Genomic DNA, 23,118 nt, shown 5'->3' with positions numbered 1-23,118 from the left:
CGTGCCAGAGATAGACCGTGCATTCCTGGAAGGCTCAATCTCTAGCTTTGCATCTCTGTATCCCTTTTTGCACCTAGCCCAGTTTTTGCAATTCTTGATAGTTGGGGAAGTTAAAGCTGCTCATCTTTTAGAACTGAAAATTAAAGTGTGGGGATACTCAGTGACTAGCCTCCAGTCCTTCAAGTGGTTTTGCTGCAGTTGTTCAATCAAATGGCTTTGCTGACATTATCAAGTTCAGAGAAAGAGAAACTCTTCCTGCCTTCTCATCCCCAAATATGTGTAGGAATCCCATAAAATATTTTAATTAATTTGCTCACATGCAAAATGAATTATCCGTTATCCTATTTGTCAACTAATGCAGCATTCCCAGAGTGCCGCTTTACATGGTTACATGGCTCTTTTGCAAAGAAATTAAATGTGAGAAATGAAATGCTGGAAACAGATGGGTGACTGAAAGCCATCAGTAACTCAAGTTAATATTCATTCTCTGCCTCTCTAAGGAAAATGTTATGGGTCACTGAATAATGTGGCCCAGTGTGGAGGTTAGAAATCTCACTTCACAATCCCACACAAATTCCAGCTGGATTAATAGTTGAGATTTGTTTTTTAAATTGAACTATTTTATCAATCAGTAAAGACATAATTTTTATCAAATATATGGAGCATGGAGGAGCTTTTATGCTTAAGAATGATAGAAAACAGTCATAAAAGAACCTCCCAAGAATGAAATTTTTGAGCAGTAAATAGGTCTTCCAAATTTAAGACATTTAAGCAAGTCTGAGGGAGAAATGCTTAAAGCAAAAATGACAAAAGTGAATATTTTTGGTATATACAATGCTTAATAGAGTTTATGTGGAAATCATGCAGACTTCACTGCTACTACTCCTGCCCTCCCACGCATCATCCTCACACCAGAGACACATGCAAAGAGGTAAGGAGAAAAATACAACAAATTAGTAAACATGTAGTGAAGTGTTGGTTCTTTTTGGTTATAAAAAGCATTTTTAAGTTAAAATAATGAGACGTAATTCTCTGTCTATTGAGTTGATAATGACTTTTTACTTAATGAAAATATACAGTATTGTCAAAGTGGTTAAATGGACGATGTCACTCGCATCAACACCTTTGGAAAATAATTAGCAGTATACATCAGGATATATAAGAATGTTTTATTTTTTCTTGTAGATGGGTCACATTTTATTTTTTTAGCAACGTTGTTGAGATATCTTGGACATATAACCATTGTATATATTTAAGAAATATAATTTGATGTTTTGACATATGTATACAGTGTGAAAAGACCACCACAATCAAGCCAAATAACTTATCCATCACCTCTACATAGTTACTATTCCACGTGTGTGTGTGTGTTGAAAGATTTAATTTGAGATCTCTCAATTTCAAGTATACAATACAATAATGTTAACTATTATCGCCATACTGTACATGAGATCTACAGAACTCATTCATCTTGCATAACAGAAACTTTTTACCCTACTTAAGAATATTTTGACCCTTTCATCCTAGAATTCCATTTTAAAAATCTACCTTAAGGAAATACTAAACTCAGAAAAATCTTAATATATATTAGAAGTCATCACAGCCCTATTTATAAAGGGAAATATATAAGCAATATGTATAAACAAATATGTAAATAATAATAGAGAAACGATAAAGTAAATGGTGATAAATGAAGATATTAGAGTTAGGCATTTAAAAAATGCTTATAAATTCTAATAAATTTGGAAAATGCTTCCATTAAGTTGGAAAAATAGGACAAAAATATTTATATATTGTGTGAATCCAACTATATAAAATATGAATTGAAAAATGTAAGGAAGGAAATACAAACAAAAATGAAATAAATGGTAGTCTTCAGGACGTAAGACTATGGCTGATGTTTTCCCCATATATTTCCTTATTATCCAAATTTTCTAGAATAAGCATTGTTATAGGCTCAACTGTGTTCCCTCAAGAGGCATATGTTGAAGTCCTAAGCCCCAGTACCTCAGAATGTCTCTGTATTTGGAGATAGAAGCTTTCAAGAGGCACTTAGGTTAAGATGAGGTCATGGGAGTGGGCCTTGATCCAGCATGACTGGTGTCTTTATAAAACAGTGGAGGTTAGGACAGAGACACGTACAGAGAGAAGACATGTGAAGACACACAGAGAAGACAGCCATTTACAAACCAAGGAGAGAGGTCTCAGAAGAAACCAATCCTGCCCACACCTTGATCTCAGACTTCCAGCCTCCAGAACTGTGACAAAACAGATTTCTGTGGTTTAAGCCACCTAGGCTGTGGCACTTTGTTATGGCTGCCCTAGAAGTCTAAACAATCATCTTTCACTTTTTTGGTGAAAAAAAAATTATTATAGAAAAGAAAGAAAGAGAACCCTTTCTTTCATGAACTATACTGAAATACTAGAGCAACTTGGGAAATACATAACCCTTATGCAAACCAAAATTATGTAGCTTTTATGCTATCTCTTAAACTATACACTGTCTCATTAATTATAACTGGAAAATGCTACCTTGATGCTACTGAGTTCTCCATTATTGGAAATGTTCTAACAACGACTAGATATCCACTTTAAGAGGTAGCATAACTGGAATTCAAGCATCTTTTCATTGGATGGAGTTGCAAGTTTTTAAGATTTCTTCCAACTCCAGGATTTATTAATTTCTGTAGATAGAGTTCCTAGCTTCTGTAGTGCAAAATTAATTTCCAAATTAATCTAGTTTTGCTGGATTCCTGACCCAAACTAGATTCCTTTTTTCTAGTTCTCAATTCTAGGAAAAATTAGTTCAAATTCTAACATCATAGGGCCTCATCACTTGTCATGTTACCCAGACTTCAAATGTCATCTTCATTTTTCCAAAACCTTACGGTAGGCTAAATGCAAAGTTGTTTAAATAAAAATGAACAAGCAAGCAAAAGTAATTAACAGACATTCAGTCCTGTCCAAAGTGTCCCTGGAGACATTTGGTCCATACCTAAAGGTCCTTGAAATTTGGTCCTATCAAAAATGTCCACAAGTATATTTTATCTATGCCAATGGTCCTTGATATTTGGTCCCATCAAAAATGTCCACATGCATAAAACATTTCTGGGTTCAAATATCTTATAACATTTTTTTATACTTTTGGTTTACAGCATTAATATGTAAAAAATACTATCATATTTTATTGGTCCAATAATTGTGTTGTGGCCGCATTGCCAATAATAACCCTTTTTGCCTTGGTAGGCTAGCTGGTAATGGTAATGGGATTAGGTAAATGGGTTGGGGTTTGAATCTTGCAGAAAAGCTGGATTTCTATCAACTATGTGTGTGGAGAAAAAGTCCTACAATTAGACAAAAGTTAAGGGAATTTGTAACTAAAAGACCTCCATTACAAGAAATCCTCAAGAAGGCTCTCATACCTGAAAAAAGAAAAAAGGGAGAAAGGGGACACAATCCACAGAATCCACAGACTAGGGAGACCGATGGATAGAACCAGAACAGGATAGCAAATATTCAATTATAGCATTAGGGTAAAGGTAAGGAAACTACCAAAACAAGGATGATCTTAGCACTCTAACTACCAATTAATAAGACAAGTTGGAATAAAAAAATGAAAATAATTATTTAGGAGGGGAAGAGCAAAGGGTCTAAATCAGTATTGGTCAAGTAAGTAAGAGACCACCAGAGAATAGACTATATTATACACGAGATTCTAAATACAAACTTCAAGGTAGACACTAAAATAAAGTACAGAACAGAGTCACGAATCATAAACAAGGAAAAATCTAAGAAACCCGGCATAAGAAATTGCAGTATTAAATGGGTAGTCTAAAGCAAACAGGAAAAGAAATGCAGGAAAACAAGATAATGAGCGACAGATTAACAGCACTAAGTCCACATGCATCAATAATCACACTCAATGTGAACGGATTGAACTCTCCAATAAAAAGACACGGAGTGGCAAAATGGATTAAAGAACACGATCCAACAATTTGTTGCCTCCAGGAAACACACCTCAGCCCCAAGGACAAACACAGACTCAGGGTGAAGGGGTGGAGGACAATACTTCAAGCAAATAGCAAGGAAAAAAAGGCAGGTGTTGCAATTCTCATATTAGACCAAGTGGATTTCAAAATAAGACAGATAAAGGGAGACACAGAGGGACAATATATAATGATCAAAGGGACACTTCATGAAGAAGAAATAACACTTATAAATATCTATGCACCAAACACAGGAGCACCAAGATTCATAAAGCAACTATTAACAGACCTAAAGGAAGATGTTAAAAACAACACAATAATAGGAGGGGACCTCAACACCCCACTCACATCAATGGACAGATCATCCAGACAGAAAATCAACAAGGAAATAGTGGAGCTAAATGAAAAACTAAAACAATTGGACTTAATAGACATATATAGATCACTTCACCCTGAAAGAGCTGAATACACATTCTTCTCAAGTGCACATGGAACATTCTCTAGGATAGACCATATGTTGGGAAACAAGGCAAGCCTCTACAAATTTAAAAAAATTGAAATAATAACAAGCATCTTCTCAGATCATAGTGCTATAAGGCTAGAAATTAATTACAAGAAAAAAGCTGAGAAAGGCACAAAGATGTGGAGACTAAACAACACACTACCGAACAAGCAATGGATCATTGAAGAAATTAAAGAAGAAATAAAAAAATACCTGGAAACAAATGAAAATGATAGAATGCCATACCAACTCATATGGGATACAGCAAAAGCTGTATTAAGAGGAAAATTCATCGCAATACAGGCACATCTTAACAAACAAGAAAAATCCCAAATAAGCAACCTTAAAGCACACCTAACTGAACTAGAGAAAAAAGAACAAATGAAGCCCAAAGTCAGCAGAAGGAGAGAAATAATAAAAATCAGAGCAGAAATAAATACCATTGAAATTAAAAAGGCAGTAGAAAGGATCAATGAGACAAAGAGCTGGTTTTTTGAGAAGATAAATAAAATTGACAAACCACTAGCCAGACTTACAAAGAAAAAAAGGGAGAAAGCTCAAATAAACAAAATCAGAAATGAGCGAGGAGAAATAACAACAGACTCTGCAGAAATACAACAGATTATAAGAGAATACTACAAAAAACTATACGCCAAGAGAATGGATAACCTAGAGGAAATGGATAAATTCTTGGACTCCTACAATCTCCCAAGGCTCACTCAAGAAGAGGCAGACAATTTGAACAGACCAATCACAAGGAAAGAGATTGAAACAGCAATCAAAAACATCCCAAAGAATAAAACCCCAGGACCAGATGGCTTTCCTGGGGAATTCTACCAAACTTTCAGAGAGGATTTAATACCTATCCTTTTCAAGCTATTCCAAAAAATTAGGGAAGATGGAACACTTCCTAACACATTCTATGAGGCCAACATCACGCTGATCCCAAAACCTGACAAGGACACCATGAAAAAAGAGAACTACAGGCCAATATCACTGATGAACATAGATGCAAAAATTCTAAACAAAATTTTGGCAACCAGAATTCAGCAATTCATCAAAAGAATCATACATCATGATCAGGTGGGATTCATACCAGGGACACAGGGATGGTTCAACATCCGCAAATCAATCAACGTGATACACCACATCAACAAACTGAGGAATAAAAACCACATGATCATCTCAATAGATGCAGAGAAGGCATTTGACAAGATCCAACAGCCATTTATGATAAAAACTCTGAACAAAATGGGCCTAGAAGGAAACTACCTCAACATAATAAAGGCCATGTACGACAAACCCATAGCCAACATCATACTCAATGGGCAAAAACTGAACGCCATCCCCCTGAAAACAGGAACGAGACAAGGATGCCCTCTAACACCACTCTTATTTAACATAGTACTGGAGGTCCTGGCCAGAGAAATCAGGCAAGAAAAAGGAATAAAAGGAATCCAAATAGGGAGGGAAGAAGAGAAACTCTCGCTGTTTGCAGACGACATGATTTTATATATAGAAAACCCCAAAGAATCCATTGGAAAACTGTTAGAAGTAATCAACAACTACAGCAAAGTTGCGGGGTATAAAATCAATTTGCATTAATCAGTAGCATTTCTATACTCCAGTAATGAACCAACAGAAAAAAGAAATCAAGAATACAATACCATTCACAATCGCAACAAAAAGAATAAAATACCTTGGGGTAAATTTAACTAAGGAAGTGAAGGACCTATATAATGAAAATTACAAGGCCTTTCTGAGAGAATTGGATGACGACATAAGGAGATGGAAAGACATTCCATGTACATGGATTGGAAGAATAAACATAGTTAAAATGTCCGTTCTACCTAAAGCAATCTACAGATTCAACGCCATCCCAATCAGAATCCCAATGACATTCTTTACAGAATTAGAACAAAGAATCCTAAAATTCATATGGGGCAACAAAAGACCCCGAATTGCTAAAGCAATCCTGAGAAAAAAGAACAAAACGGGAGGCATCACAATCCCTGACTTCAAAACATACTACAAAGCTACAGTAATCAAAACAGCATGGTACTGGTACAAAAACAGGTGCACAGATCAATGGAACAGAATTGAAAGCCCAGAAATAAAACCACACATCTATGGACAGCTTATCTTTGACAAAGGAACTGAGGGCATACAATGGAGAAAAGAAAGTCTTTTCAACAAATGGTGCTGGGAAAACTGGAAAGCCACATGTAAAAGAATGAAAATGGACCATTCTTTTTCACCATTCACCAAAATAAACTCAAAATGGATTAAAGACCTAAAGGTGAGACCTGAAACCATAAGGCTTCTGGAAGAAAACGTAGGCAGTGCACTCTTTCACATCAGTATTAAAAGGATGTTTTTGGACAACATGTCTTCTCAGACAAGGGAAACAATAGAAAGAATAAACAAATGGGACTTCATCAGATTAAAGAGCTTCTTCAAGGCAAGGGAAAACAGGATTGAAACAAAAAAACAACCCACTAACTGGGAAAAAATATTTGCAAGTAATACATCTGACAAAGGCTTAATATCCATGATATATAAAGAACTCACACAACTCAACGACAAAAAATTAAATAACCTGATCAAAAAATGGGTAGGAGACATGAACAGACATTTCTCCCAAGAAGTTATATGGATGGCCAATAGGCACATGAAAAGATGTTCCTCATCGCTGATCATCAGGGAAATGCAAATCAAAACTACACTAAGATATCACCTTACACCCGTTAGAATGACAAAAATAACTAAAACAAATAGTAACAAATGTTGGAGAGGTTGTGGAGAAAAAGGAACCCTCATACACTGCTGGTGGGAATGCAAACTGGTGCAGCCACTATGGAAAACAGTATGGAGATTCCTCAAGAAATTAAAAATAGAACTACCATATGACCCAGCTATCCCACTACTGGGTATCTACCCAAAGAGCTTGAAGTCAGCAATTCCAAAAGTCCCATGCACCCCAATGTTCATTGCAGCATTATTTACAGTAGCCAAGACGTGGAAGCAACCTAAGTACCCATCAACAGATTATTGGATAAAACAACATGTGGTTTATATATACAATGGAATACTACTCAGCCATAAAACAGAACAAATTCGTCCCATTTGCAACAACATGGATGGACCTTGAGGGAATTATGTTAAGTGAAATAAGCCAGATAGAGAAGGACAATCTCTGTATGACTCCACTCGTATGGAATTTAAACATGTGGACAAAGAGAACAGATTAGTGGCTACCAGGGGAAAGGGGGGGTGAGGGGTAGGCACAAAGGGTGAAGGGGTGCACCTACAACACGACTGACAGACAATAATGTACAACTGAAATTTCACAAGATTGTAACCTATCATTAACTCAATAAAAAATTTAAAAAAAAAAAACAAAAAAAAAATTAAAAAAAAAAGAAGTCCTACAGTTAGAGAAATGCATAGAGGACGAAAAGTTGAGGATGGGATTTTGCAATGCATGGGAATTTGATTGGATATGGCTGGGTCCCTCAATAAGAGTGGAGTTTGAAAGGAGGAGCTTGGTCAAGCCCTGTGTAGAATGGTCAGTGAGCATGTCGATGTAAACACTGTACAGTGTCTCGATTTTTCAGGAGCAGTGAGAATGGGCGTGGCTCTCCCATCACACAGTGGTCGGGTGTAATAGTGCCATGAGTGGGATGCCAGACATCTAATTAGCTCCTACAACTATCCCATCACCCAGGGTTAATAGATGATGTTTCCCTTGAATTGATGTCCTATAGAGATATGATTGTGGTAGACTGCAAGAAGCTTCTGGAGCTGTTTGGAGAGATTTTAGTGGGTATGACTCCTACACTTACCTGGCAATTGGCATGGACCACTGTGCTCTTGGCTGGTGCCTACCTACTAGCTGATCCAGCTGGCTGAACCAGCTGTCAAACCCGTAAGACATTAGTAAGGGTTCCATTATCAGTAAACAAGCAACCATTGGTCCAGATGGCTTCAAAAGAAAAAAGATAACCCTTCTGTTATTTGGCAATATGACACCTTTATTTGAAAATTCTCAGCAGAATACGGCAGAAATAGTATACTCACAAAAGGAAAAGCCAATGCGATATTATAATGATTTTTGTTACCATTTCCAATCCTTTAACAGAGAAAGAAGTAAAAGGTATGGCATTGTGAAGAGAGGAGACTGTTCAATGCCAATTTTACAGCTAGTTAGGATTTGGATAACATTATAATCATTCAAGATGGGACAAAACAACATCAGCACGATGTTGGTGTTGAAAGGGAAGCAAAGAAAACCCTGACTAGGTGAAAATGACGCACAGAAGGAGAACCAAATGCAATTATCATCACAGGTGCTTCAAAGAACTCTCTGCAATATTCATGATGAAGAGGTTCTGTTAATGCTACCAGAAAGAAACTCATTAAAGAGGCAAATAAATAGAATACAAAACAGACATCGACCTCCAAACCCAACTCTATGTCATGGAATTGAAAGTACAGAGAAGTATAAAGTGACCAGACAAGGAGAACCATTTCATATGCATGATTCCTGTGCTCAGGATGACAAAAGAATTCTTATTTAAACAACTTGACAGTATTCAATATTTAAGTGCCAGTACCACATCATTCAGTGATGGCACCTTCAAGATGGTACCAACACAGTTCACTCAGTATTTACCATGCATGATATAGTATTAGGTTATACTATGACATTGATTTATGCACTAACAATGAAAAGGTGAGAAGATGCTTACAGACAAGTACTTGCATTTACACAGGAAAGAAATCTTGACACTAACACTTCATTTTGCAGGATGAATTTCGAGACTGCAAATATAAATACTATTTGACCACTCCTACCAAACACACAAGTAAAAGGATGCTTGTTCCACTTTTCGCAATCACTGTGGCAAAAAATATCTTGTTTGAGTCTAACAGATGAGTATATGACAATGAAAAGTAGCACTCATAAGTATGCATCCATGTTGTTTGGACTTCCATTTGTGCCTCTGGAAGATGTAAATGAAACTTTTGAATACATTGTGGAGAATGCAGAAGAAAATTTAGATGACCTAATGGATTATATTGAGAGAGTATACGTCCATGGAAGGCATGGCAGAGGCAGAAGAAGACCGGAAGCTGCAAGATTTCCCCCAGAAACTTGGAATGTTTATATGTCAGTACTGAACAGCCATCACAGGACAAATAATGCAATGGAAGGCTAGCATAGCACATTTCAAAAGCTGATGATAGTGCCTCATCCTTCAACTGGAGATTTATTGAAGTGTTAAAAGATGAACAGCAAAGCAATGAACAGGTTATCACCCAAGTTCTTGGTGCTCACACTCAAATATGACCACCAACTTCACAATGATACCAACAAAATCAAATTTATATAACAGAAATTGTTAACAGATATAATGTATTTAAAGCCAATAATCGGGTCAATATATACCTGAGAGCAATTGCTCATTGACTTAAGAGTAACCCTGCCAAACTTCATGATGAGGAAGAACAAGAATAAATGTGAAATCCAAAAGTCTTCATGAATTACCATAAAAATAATTTAAATAAAATTTTAATGAAATTAAATGTATTATTTAAGGAATCATGGGCCAAATATCAAGGACCTTCTGGTGTGGACCAAATGTCTCAATGGACATTTTGAACAGGACAAAATATCATGGACTTTTTTGGTGTAGACCAAATGTCTCCATGGACATTTTGGACAAATGTCCTGCCAGGGACAAAAGCACCTAATACTATAAACATTTGTGTACCCATTTAAAGCAAGGAATTAGACTGACCACTTGACAGCTTGCAAATGAAAAAAAAATGCCAAAGCTATTTCTAAATTAATGCCAACTATTTTTTTAAAGAATAAACATATTTCATCTACAATGTATTCTTGTTTTTAAAGGTTTTTAAAATTTATATTTCAATGAAAACTATGTCCTTAAGAAACTTTAAAGGCACAGTATTTTTTTGTCTACTTTGCCTTCCAGAATTAGCATTTTTCCAACGTCAACAGCAGGAAAATCTTTTCCAACAGCTGGGAATGAGACCCTGGTCTCCCACCGCATTACGGAAGTGAATGCAACTCATGCAAGTGAGACTATTGAAAGTCTCCTTATGGAAACACTTTGCTTACAAGACCACATGCCCAGCTATCCAGAAATCAAATTATTAATCTTGTCAATATAAACCACATTTCTCCATTTTCTCCCAATGTCTTACCAAAAAATTTTCCATGTGATGTTTTATCTTATTTTCTGTTGACACTCTCTGAAACACCCTCCCCAGGGTTGCCTCCCCAGTGTATGTTTGCTCAACAGGCATTTAATTCCTTGAGAAGTATCCCAAGTATTTAATTACTTTACTGTACTCGAAGTTCTAAATATCAGTCCCACACTATTGGGTCATGATAATGAGGATGCAGAAATGTTCTGTTTATTTTTCCAGCAGTGCTCATCCTTTCTCTTGGTTCTACATTTCAGTAAACAGAGACTTTTTCCAACTGATGTTCAGCTCACTCTGCTGTAAATAACAGCGTCTCATGCCTTCAGATAAATAGTCTGACTCTACAGTTCCTCCTTCGGCAATATGACTCAGAGCCTCCAAAACTTTCCCATGGTCTATGAGCCCCAATCTTTGCAGATCAAGTCATGAAAAGAAATATAGTAACTTATTATGATCAAACCCAGGGTAGAGATTTAACAAAGACGGATAATCAAACCTATTGAAAGGGGCTGAAAGCATTCTCATCCACCTTATATTGGGGATATAAAAACAGATTATTTCAGTTTGGTTCAACACAATTCATGAAAAATGTATTGTGTGCTTCTTAAGTGCAAGCTGCTCTGTAAGACATAGCCGATTTTAAGGGTGTGTGTCTATGAGCCAGTCCTGATGGCCTAGTGGTTAAGTTTGGCATGCTCCACTTTGGCAGCCTGGATTTGGTTCCCAGGCATGGAACCACACCACTCGTCTGTCAGTAGCCATATTGTGTTGACAGCTCACATAAAAGAACCAGAAGAACTTACACTATACACAACTACGTACCAGGGCTTTAGGGAAAAAAAAGAAGAAAAAAAAAGGAGGAAGATTGGCAACAGATGTTTACTTAGGGCAAATGTTCCCCTGGGGAAAAAAAAAAGGTATGTGTATAGATTTATATTTATGTTCCACTTCATTCTACAAAGACTTGATATAATTTGAAGAAAACATATAATTAAACATAAATGAAAATAGGGCCAAGGAAATGTGAACAAATTGGAATGGAAGATCAAGGCTGGGAAAGAGGAGTTGGGGGTATATAGGTATTGTTGCAATTAAGCAGCCGTGGGCAAAACAGCCATTCTGAGTCTCGACCTGCAAACCACGGAAACCAAACTTTATCTTAGCAACAAGTTGTTTACTTATGAACAAAGGCAAAAGAGTATGAACGTGGGTGATGCCAGCACAAACACAAAAATGCTCAATTGGTAAATTCCCTCTTGAGGTCTTGGCAAGTCTTACAGCACATTAATCTAAAAAACAAAATTTTAAAAAAATACTGTATTGAGTGAGGTTTAGTAGCTGTATAAATCTTTATGGTCCTAATTCCTTCTCTGGGAGAATTGATTGGTTGACAAAATGAAACTTGGAAGGTAACCTATTAAAAAAATGTTGAGCTAGAGTCATATTAGAGAATACAGTACATCGGTTCTAATTTTAGGTTTAGAGAAGTTACCAGCTGAATCTCTCTTGTAAATCCTTTTACGGTGTTTCTAGGAAGTTTTGGGGCCAAATCTTTCAGGTTACTGAATCTCCTAAGTGCTGTGAGCCTGGTTCTACTTCAAAAGTTTACAAGAGCCTCTAAAGAAAGGTGCTCATCTCAGAGTACCATGCAGCTCTAGTGTGCTCAGGACAGGGTCCAGGGCACTTAGAAGGACTTTGAGAAGGGTGCTGCAGGAGTATGGGCTTTGGAGTCAAATATACCTGGTTCAGGACCTGGAGACTTGCTTGAATAGATGTGACCTCAGCTTCCATATTCATAAAATGAGAATAATAGTAACCACATTGCATGGATGTCCTGAGTGTTAGTGGTGAGAATCGTAAAGCACTTCCTATAGTGCCTGGTTCATAATCAGTATCAAATATCCTTATCATTAACTTGGTTCCCATTGGTAACCAAGGGTTTGGATTTTTTAAATATTTAAAATGTAACCACCTGGGACAAAATGACCTGGAGTCCAGGCTCAGTAAAAACTGTCTTGTGGAGATCAACATGGGGTCCCAGAAGCCCCCAGAATTTCCTAAGAGTTTGGGGATAAGAATCTTCTGAACTGGAGGGGCTACCAGAAATTCAGGTGGAACTAGAGGCAAAATATGATACACACATGGGGTGATCAACCATCCTGGTTTTCCCAGGATTGAAGGGCAAAACCTGGATCTTACTATTTCAAGACACAGGATTTTCAACTAAAATCAGGAGAGTCCCAGGCAAATGGAGATAAATTGGTCACTGCATGCACACACTGCATTGCCATAGAGCCTGTGAGTGTGTGTGGTGTACAGGGTCATCTTAGCTTTGGGCTGTCAGCCCGCCTCTCTCATAGCCCTGATCTTTCACCCTCAGTAACAGCCTGTGTCACGGCCCTTGGCCAGGACTCTGATCACTGCAGTTTCATAATCACAGTTGGGTAGTGAAAATAGTCACTGAAGTCAAGAGAACTAGGTTCAACATCAGTTCCCACGGTGACTGGTAAGTGCTTGAGGCAAGACACTGAACGCTCCAACCTTAGCAATGAGAGGAAATTACACCTACTCAGGGCTTGTGGTCCAGCATAAGTGAGGTAACGTGTGCGGAGGTGCTTATTAAACTGTCAAACAGTAAATGAAAAATGTAATAAATGATATCCCTAACATTAAGAGAGTAAGAAAAGGGCCTTTATGTGCACAGGGAAATGGACCTCAGTTTATTGCTGAATCATTCTTAATAGCAGAAATCATTATGCAATTTTAACACTGAATCGCGTACAACTACTAGACATCCAGAATCACAATGAATGCTACGGACTTTTACTCTGCCTTAGCAAACAGTGAAACTTAACGGTGTGGTTTTATTCTGGCCTTTGTTCCTAAAATTTTCTCTCTCCAACACTGCATACTCAGATGGTAAGTCAAAGAGCCAAATGCAAACTGGGACTCATCCATTAATCCTTCAGCTATGCCAAGCCAGGTGAGGATGAAACCATGCAGGAAAGCAGAGCTGGAGTGGGCTTTCGGAAGCTCTGCCTTGACAATGAATATTTTGCTAATCCTTTTTCAGGCACACTGTGCCAGCTTTCAAAACTGCTGTGTGAAATTGTGCTTGGCAGTTTCAAAAAGTTTTCTTCTGCATGCAAACCCTGTCCAAGAAAAGAACCCAAAGCTGAATTTTTGTAATAAGGCATGGGCTTTCACCTCTGCTAAGTGTGAACTCTCCACTGCGTTCAGCTTTCAACAGAGTGTGCTGGCTGCTGAGACTTTCCATTTGAGGAGGTCAGGAATTATAGAAAAACATAAATACAATTTTTTTTAAAAAAAGCACAGAGAAATCAGTTTTGCCATGTATCTAGCTGAGAACAATTTGAAAATAACTCCGAGGCACCAAGGCCTGGCTGTTCTTTACAGACAGGAGCCTAGGGATCGTTTCTTACAGGAAGGTCAGGCCACAAACAATCACAGCAACTGCCAAGGGAGCATGGCTAAGAACTGGAAGGCTGGAGGCATGGCCTTGGGAAGAAGACAGACACAGCTCTGGGAGGCACTGACTGTCGTTGAGTGAAGCTGGTAATCTGTTCTTTCTTTGCTTCTGTTTCCAGGTTCCCCTCAGGGCTCGTCTCTGTAAAACATGGAGTAGGATTCTCGAATGTGCACCAGAAGTGGCTGCACACCTCTTCTCCATTGCAGAGGTACATCCCATATTCAAAAGGAACTCTTAGAAGTACCTAGGGCTGCAGCAGTGTGGTAGGTGCTGGGCTGGCATGAGAGTAGGCTCATCAGTCCCCTCCCCTCCTCAACTCTCACAGTTTTGCTTTAACCAGTTTTGTGTTGGCAAGCTTTTGTCTGGGAAGAAGAAGAGGTTCTTCTGGGCCTCTGTGGGAGGGGAAAAGAACTGCTTTGTGTTTTCTACAGCATGGAAGTTGAAACATGAGTGAAATTCTTAAGACTAATTTGGTCTCAGTTTAAGGAAGACATTTCCAATATTAAATGGGTTAACATGAATTTTCTGAGCTGCTTATGATTAGAAGGGTAGACCCACTGGCAAGTAACAACACAGAGCAAACTCTTGCATTGTTGGAGAGGTTAAACTAACCTTAGCATCATCTAAGATGTGAAATGTAAGAACTGATAATTGGTAAAAAAAATATCACTGGTAAAGGCAAATATACAGGAAAGGTAGCAGATTAACCACATACAAAGATAGTATGAAGGTCAAAAGACAAAAGTACTAAGATCATCTATATCTGTGATGAGAGGTTAAGGGATACTTAAAAATAAAAGTGTTAAAATATGATATCAAAAACATAAAATGTGTGGAGGGGGAGTAAAAGTGTGGACCTTAAGAGACCATCATCTTAATATTTTGCTATTTACATAAGTTATTATATATGAATCTTTTGGTAACCACAAACCAAAAACCTATAGTAAATACTCAAAAAATAAAGAGAAAGGAACCTAAACATAACACTAAAGAAAGCCATCAAATCAGAAGGTAAGAGAGAGAGAGAAGAAAAGAACGGAGAAGAAATACAAAAACATCCAGAAAAAAGTAACAAAATGGCAATAAGTACATACTTAACAGTAGTTGCTTTAAATGTCAATGGACTAAATGCTCCAGGAAAAAGATATAGGGTGGCTGAATGGATAAAAAAATAAGACCCATATATAAGCTGCCTACAAGAAACACACTTCAGACATAAAGACACTCACAAACTGAAAGTGAAGGGATAGAAACAGTTAGTCCATACAAATAGAAATGAAAAGAAAGCTGGCATAGCAATGCTTATATCAGACAAAATAGACAGTAAGACAATAATAGTATGGGATTTTAACACTCCACTTACACCAATGGATAGATCATCCAGACAGAAGATCAATAAGGAAACACTGGCGTTAAAGGACACATTAGACCAGATGGACTTAGCAGATATATACAGAACATTCCATCCAAAAACCACAGAATACACATTCTTTTCAACTGCACACAGAACATTCTCCAGGATTGATCACATATTAGCCCACAAAACAAGTCTCAATAAATTTAAGAAGATTGAAATAATACCATGCATCTTTTCTGACCACAAAGGTATGAACAAAATGGAAAGACAGCCCACTGACTGGGAGAAAGTATTTGCAAATTATATGTCTGACAAGGGGTTAATCTCCATAATATAAAAGGAACTCACGCAAATGAACAATAAAAAAGCAAACAACCTGATCAAAAAGTGGGCAGAGAAGGTGAACAGACATTTTTCCAAAGAAGATATACAAATGGCCAATAGGTACATGAAAAGATGTTCAACATCATTAACCATTAGGGAAATACAAATCAAAACTACCCTAAGATACCACCTTATGCCTGCTAAAATAGCTATAATCACGAAGCCTGAAAATAACAAATGTTGGAGAGGATGTGGAGAGAAGGGAACCCTCACACACTGCTAGTGAGAATGCAAACTGGTGCAACCACTATGGAAAACAGTATGGAGATTCCTCAAAAAACTAAAAATAGACCTACCATATGACTCAGCTATCCCACTAGAGTCTGTAAGGGTTAAAAATTCTAATTAATATATGTAATTAAAGCTACTAAAAGTTAATAAGGCAAACATCTTTGTATCTAAGGAAAGTAAAATGTATGTTTTCAGCACAGAAAATGTAAAGAATGGAAATATTTTTTGTTTGTTGGGTTAAGAAAGATAAATTTGTCCTAAAGTACTAGAAAAAGCAAAGGAAACATGGGACGAATTCTGAATGTAAAAAGAAAGTTATAGGAGGTTTGTGAAAGAGAAATTCTGAAAGAGTTTTATGCCTGGTCAAGCTGTCTAAGATTAAAGTAAATCCAATTAAGTAAATGAGTTGTAATGTAAAAATAAATGAGCTGCTGCAAAACTTAAAATTTGGTGTTCTCTCTCAAAAGGATAATTTTCTTGAACTTTTGGTCTTCTCTTGATAAAGAGGTTACAAAGGTTTTTTCTTTATTTTTCTGTGTCTACCTAAAAGACAGAAAATCTGTTTTGTTAAAATAGTTTCCTATGTTCAGAAAGACTGAGGTCTTTCTATTAAGATTTTTTTGACTAACCGTTTGCCTTTGACTGTTTCTGTTGTCAATTTGATTAAACAGAGTGAATGTTGTTTCCCATTTGAACAAGTGTTTTAAAACCTTTTGATATTTTTGACAAGCTCCCCATCCCACCAAAATATTCAAATCCTGAATAAAGACTTTCTTTTGGCCTGGAAGGAGGAAGAGAATTTCTCTGTGGATTTTCAGAGGGCCCCTGAGACTTCTCAAAGAGATTTGCTTTCTCTTCCTATAAGGAGGAAGCTTATTAGGCTTATTTGGTATGTTAAATTACATGAGAAGCATTGTCAAATAAGTGATGATAAGCTTTCTTAGGTGGTATTATGTGGATAAATGTTATTGATATAAATGTTTTTTAAATTATATGAAATTCCTAAAATTTTGATCTGTCCTGGTTGTTAGCCATAATTCCAGTTATCTTGAAGTGTTTAATGTCACAGAAATAGCTAAGTTTGTCAATTGCCCTTTTTAGTCTTTTGTCATTTGCAGATAGTTGCTGTTTTACTCTGATGCTTTTGCAAATATGTCTCAGCTTCAGAAAGATTCACGGAAAGGACCCTGATACTTACTCTAGAATACAGCCTTCTGATAAAATTTCTGATTATAAAACTGAACTGGGTAAGAATTTACAGAACTCTAACAGAGAAACTGATGACCTCACAAAATTGCCAACAGAAGATTAAGATCAAGAATCGATTACACAGGACTGAATGACTATGATTTATATGACTTTTCATTTGAGATATTGCTGATTTTTTGATGTTCTGTTTTGTTTCCAGATTTAAGGAAGTTTTTTCTCCCATACTAACTATGACATATCAATTTGATGAATTATACTTTAATTGAATGAATTTTTACTTTTTAAAAAAGTAAATTTTTAAATGAATGAATTTATACTTTAATTGAACTATACTTTAATTGAATTAATCAATTTGATGAATTATACTTTAAGCAGATTTGAATCATTTTTTTTCTCCCTACCTGATCCCTCCAGGATTTGGAAACTATTAATGAGTGAGTATTGTTTTCATGGCAATATAGTTCTTTGCATAAGTTCAATAAGAATCTGTTCTCCTTATAACAGGACACAACTGAAAACATTGGCTATCTCACCAAAGCTTTGGCTGGAATGTCATATTTGAGAGAAACAGGGATAGACTCAGATATGACCAGACAGCTTTTGAGAGATAAAGATTGGACTTTATGGAATAAAGCCATTTGGAAATATTGGCCTGGTACCTTGTTTCCTAGCAAACTTATGGGTAAGGAAGGAAGGCCACTTATCTGGCAGGTGGCTGGAAACTTGAAATATTTTGGGGGACCTCTAGAAGAGAGGAATCCATCCAAATCTGTAAGTATTACAGGCGAAATCTGGTGTCTTTGGCTTGGCTTTCCTGGCCTGGAGAGGCCTTTAAAGTTCAATCTAATATTCTTCATAAAAAGTTTCAGGGGCCAGCTCCATGGCCGAGTGGTTAAGTTTGCGTGCTCCACTGCGGCGGCCCAGGGTTCAGATCCTGGGCGGGGACATGGCACTGCTCATCAGGCCACATTGAGGCGGCGTCCCACATGCCACAACTAGAAGGACTCACAACTAAGATATACAACTGTGTACAGTGGGGGTTTGGGGAGATAAAGCAGAAAGAAGAAAAAATAAAAAAAGATTGGCAACAGTTGTTAGCCCAGGTGCCAATCTTTAAAAAAAAAAATGATCCAGCAAAGCAGATTTGAAAGAACTTGTATGATAAATTGCTATTCTTGCTGTACTTATGTAAATAATTGAGACAAGTTTATTGAAACTAAACTTATTTTGCAAGCCAGTTAGTCTTCATTTGGCTATCTTTGGTAAAAGTGGAGGTGATTTTAGAGAGAAAAACTATGTTTCAATAAAAACTATAGTACACATTCATGGATATTATGTTCTAGTTATGATAATTGTCTTTGAGGTTTTTATTTTATATCTGTTAACTGGACTGGATCCTAAATTCTTCTACTTTCTTGAAATATCTGGCTACAAATCTCCAAACTAATGTTTTCAATTTTTTCCCATCATTTTCATTTGGAATCATTGAGAATTGAACCTGCCCTTTTTCCTGAAGCCTTGCAAACTGAAGCTGGACACCTTGATATAAACTTAAGAGAGATTCGTGTCTCTTGCTGTGTAAGATACCTGAACACCTGAGGATATCATCACAGACATTTCAAACTGCAAAAGATGCTTTGACTTTGACACATAGAAATCTTTTTGACTGACTGCCACCTGGGCTCAGAAAGGTTTGTAATTTTCTGGCTGAACTGTGGGAGCCCACCTGCATCCCCATCTTACTAAGAGACTGGTTCAATGAGATGGGAAAACTTATGCCCCTCATCAACAGTACAATCTCTCAAGATTGAGGATGAATAACAAAAGGGAGGATTGATATCAGTCAACACAAGGTTGACATAAGGGAAGCCATATCGTAGAAAATAAATCATATTGCAACTTTGAATGCCCTCTGATTAACTGACCCAGACATGCTCTGTAGATTTTATGGACCCTCCCAGCTGCTATAAGTTGGTAACTTTTCTTCTGAGTTCTTTAGGAATGTGATGACCCCCAGCCAGAGAGTCTGTACTGATGGCCATCACCAATGACACTGAAAGATCAGGGTATACATTGTTGTTCTGGTCTCTGATGCATACAAGGCAAAACAAAAGACTATCAGGCACTGAGACCAGATGTCTGCCCCACCTGGAGATCAGATGGAGGCCCCACTGGGATTAGGTCTATTTTTCAGGGACTGTTAAAATTTGGGTTGTCTATACTTCTTATCCTTCAGGTTGGACATTTGACTATAAAATGTGCTTTTTAGATGGTTTAGATGTTGAGCAAGATACAAAATTCTAGGAATACAAAAATGTCAATATGAAGCCAGGAACAACAGAATATTTCCAAATGAGCACTAAACAGTTCCATTCCTCTAACCCAGATCCACACCCTGATTCAGCAGGAAGTAGCTAGATCGGTCATCGCCCCAAATCCCTCAAGAATGAGGAATGACCAAAGAATAGGGGGGATTTAAACTGGCAGAGAGTTAGCCATTGATGATTAAGTAGCTAGGAACAAAAGTTTCTTTTCCTTTTTGCAATTACCGATTATAGCTTTTAGCTGTTTAACCCACCCATTGTTAACTGTGCTGCTTAGTCAGTATGCTGTCTGACTCTCACTAGGCTCCCATAGATAACATCTCCCTGGAGCCTGGGTCACCATGGTAATGGGTGTGTGAACTGTTTTTCAGGAATTAGAACTCCTTGTCCACTTCAGGCCAGTTGAGAACACCAGCTCATCAACTGGGCCCACAAAGATGTCCGATAGGTGACCTTTTGACATCAAGAGGCTAAAAACTCCACCTTAGATCATGTTAATGCCACCATTTTGTGGACATGGGTCCTATGAAGAGGAGTGGAATGTGACTATGCTTGCATACATCATCAATTACCTCACGTCTCCTCACCACCTATCACCTACCTCCACATCTCAGACTACCTTGCCCCTATCCCATAAATAGCCCTGAGTCCCTGTTTTCAGGGAAGTGAATTTGAAGCTCATGCTTTTCCTTCCTTGTGATTAAATTCTCTCTCTGCAGCAATCTCGTCATCTTGGTGTTTGGCTTTCTGGGCAGCAGGCAAAAACGAACCTGGTTCAGTAACACCAGTACTTCAGGGATGACCCACTAGACAGATCCAGGGGCTGGGAGCACCCCAGGCAACACTCACTCTCAAATCCATTTAAGTACATAGCCAGGAGCTGACTGCCTTCATACACTGCAAAGACAATGCTGATACCTAAAGTTAAACTAATGCATTAAAGTAAATTTTATCAGCCAGTTTTAAATATAATGCTTACAAATTTTAATTCATGGATAACCTGTTAACCAAACATGTTTTTAAAAACATTTTTATGGGGCCGGCCCCGTGGCCAAGTGGTTAAGTTCACATGCTCTGCTGCGGTGGCCCAGGGTTCGGATCCTGGGCGGGGACATGGCACTGCTCATCAGGTCACGTTGAGGCAGCGTCCCACATGCCACAACTAGAAGGACCCACAACTAAGACATACAACTATGTACGGGGGCGTTTGGGGAGATAAAGCAGAAGAAAAAAAAAAAGATTGGCAACAGTTGTTAGCTCAGGTGCCAATCTTTAAAAAAAAAAAATCATTTTTATGAAGTGGTGTTTTGCTTTAGGTATCCTAGGCCTCAGGAGGGGGATTATCCTGAGATGGCATCCTAAGACCTCATGTTACCACCTGCTGGGAGACTTTTCTTGCCAAACTTACACAGGAGCTCTGTTCAACAAAGAGCAAATCAAACAAGCACTGGAAAAGAGCCAAGTCCTGATGAGGGAAGAACTCTCCTCCAGCTGCTGGAGGGAGCAAGTAATGTGAGTAACAGCTTGACTAGTTCTCCCGTGTTGGTCACAATAGGATCAAGAAGGCTTCACTGGGCACATGAGAAAGGGAAGAACTGAATCAAATCCGGGTCTGGGAAACTCAGTTCAAACAGGTCTTCTAAAAGTCACAAATGTCACCAGTGTAAATGCCTACTAATTTGTTCAGTCACTCAAAGGATCTTCCATTCTTTCAGCAAGGTTTTATTAGTTTCTAGTATGGGCATAGGTGCTGGGATATTGGTGGTGGGGCCAAGTACTAAAATTAATATGAGGTAGTTTCTATTCCAATATATATAATCTATTTGCATATGATAGATTCTCAGTAGTCTTTTTTCTCAGCTAAGCAATCCTATTTTTTAAAAAATCAAAGATAAAACATGGGCAACAAAGCATAGCCATTCTATAATCATGTCTGAGCACACACACACCACATACACCACACAGAGCACACACATGCAACACAAGCAACACACACCCCCCTACACACTCTACAAACACACAGACTACCCACATACATACACACACACCAGCCGTGCGTCACACACACACCAAGAACATTGTCCAAATCACAAAAATGACCAAACATCCTACTTACCTAGTGTGGTGATTTAAAAAATACGTTCACAAATTTTCGAATAGTCTTCTCTTGAGGAGGTAGAGCTTCCTCTCTCCTTGCATGTGCTGGACTTAGTGCCTTGATTCTACTGAGTTCTAATTCTAATGAACAGAATAAGGCAGAGGTGATGATGTGCAGCTCTGAGACTAGATCATAAAAGTCATTGGAACTTATTCCTTCCATGCTCTTTCTCTCTCTTCCCCTCTTCTCTCTCTCTCTCTCTCTGTTTCTCTCTCTCAGATCACTGACACTGGGAGAAGCATTGCTGTGAACAGCCAGCCCTACGAAGAGGAAGTGAAGCCTCCTGCGACAGCCATGTGAGTGAGATTGGAGGTTGAAAATTGGCCCAAGCAAGTTTTCAGGGATGTAGCCGCAGCTGATGGCTTGCATGAGACCTCAGGAGAGAGCCCGAGCCAGAACCACCATGCTAAGCCTTTCCTGGCTTCCTGACCCTCAAAAACTGTCTGAGAAAATACATGGTTGTCGTTGTAAGCTGCTAAATTTGGGGAGGATTTGTCACACAGCAAATATAACTATGACACCTGGTTAAAATGAGTAACTACTGCTTCTTTACCAATTACATGTTCATTCCCAGTTCATTACTCTCACCTTCTTGATAAATGTTATCTTGATGTGTTATCTTGATAATGTTGTTCTTGATAAATGTTATTAAAGTTCTCAATCATAGACTTACCTCTGCTTCCTGACAGCATCGAGCCCAGAGCAAAGCCCCCCTTCCTTAAACCCTCCCTAGACTCACCTAACACAGGCCCAAATCTTAGAATAAGTTTTTCCTAACACTCGTATTGAAATGGCTCATGGTTCTTAACAGTGTGCGCTCTCTTGTTGCATCATGTAAATAAACCCAAACCTTTGTTTGATTATGGGTGTCTTCCTGGTGACTTAGACTAAAGGTGTCAGCAGTAGTTTGAAGAGGTATTGGGCAGCAGACTTTCTGTGCTGTGCATGCATGAAAATCAATTCAAGCTGTTAATAGATATAATTATAAAAATATTAGCTCATATTTATTGAATGTTTATCTTATGCCAGATATAATGCTAGGTGCTTTATATGCGTTATACCATTTTATTCTAGTAAAATGATTTTATGAAGTGGTTGATATTATTATCCCCATATTACAGATGAATAAATGGAGATATTGATAGGTTAAGTAACTAATACAATGTCACACAGCTAGGCAGCAATGGGATTTGAATCCAAACTTCCTCCAGACCAACACTCCTAACCAATGGTAGATTAT

General features: G+C 37.9%; 1 long non-coding RNA gene across 1 annotated transcript; it reads left to right on the top strand.

Annotated features, from left to right (window-relative positions):
- Positions 1–18,885: 18,885 nt before the first annotated feature.
- LOC124237658 (uncharacterized) lies at positions 18,886–22,699 on the top strand. The gene is made up of 3 exons (XR_006888057.1): positions 18,886–19,087; positions 21,037–21,232; positions 22,098–22,699. It is a non-coding gene; the product is annotated as an uncharacterized LOC124237658 (long non-coding RNA).
- Positions 22,700–23,118: the final 419 nt, after the last annotated feature.

The sequence above is a fragment of the Equus quagga genome, chromosome 3 (genome assembly GCF_021613505.1).
Source record: "Equus quagga isolate Etosha38 chromosome 3, UCLA_HA_Equagga_1.0, whole genome shotgun sequence".
Taxonomy (NCBI): domain Eukaryota; kingdom Metazoa; phylum Chordata; class Mammalia; order Perissodactyla; family Equidae; genus Equus; species Equus quagga.
Note: the sequence above shows the minus strand (reverse complement) of the source record. Positions and strands in the feature narration are given on the sequence as shown.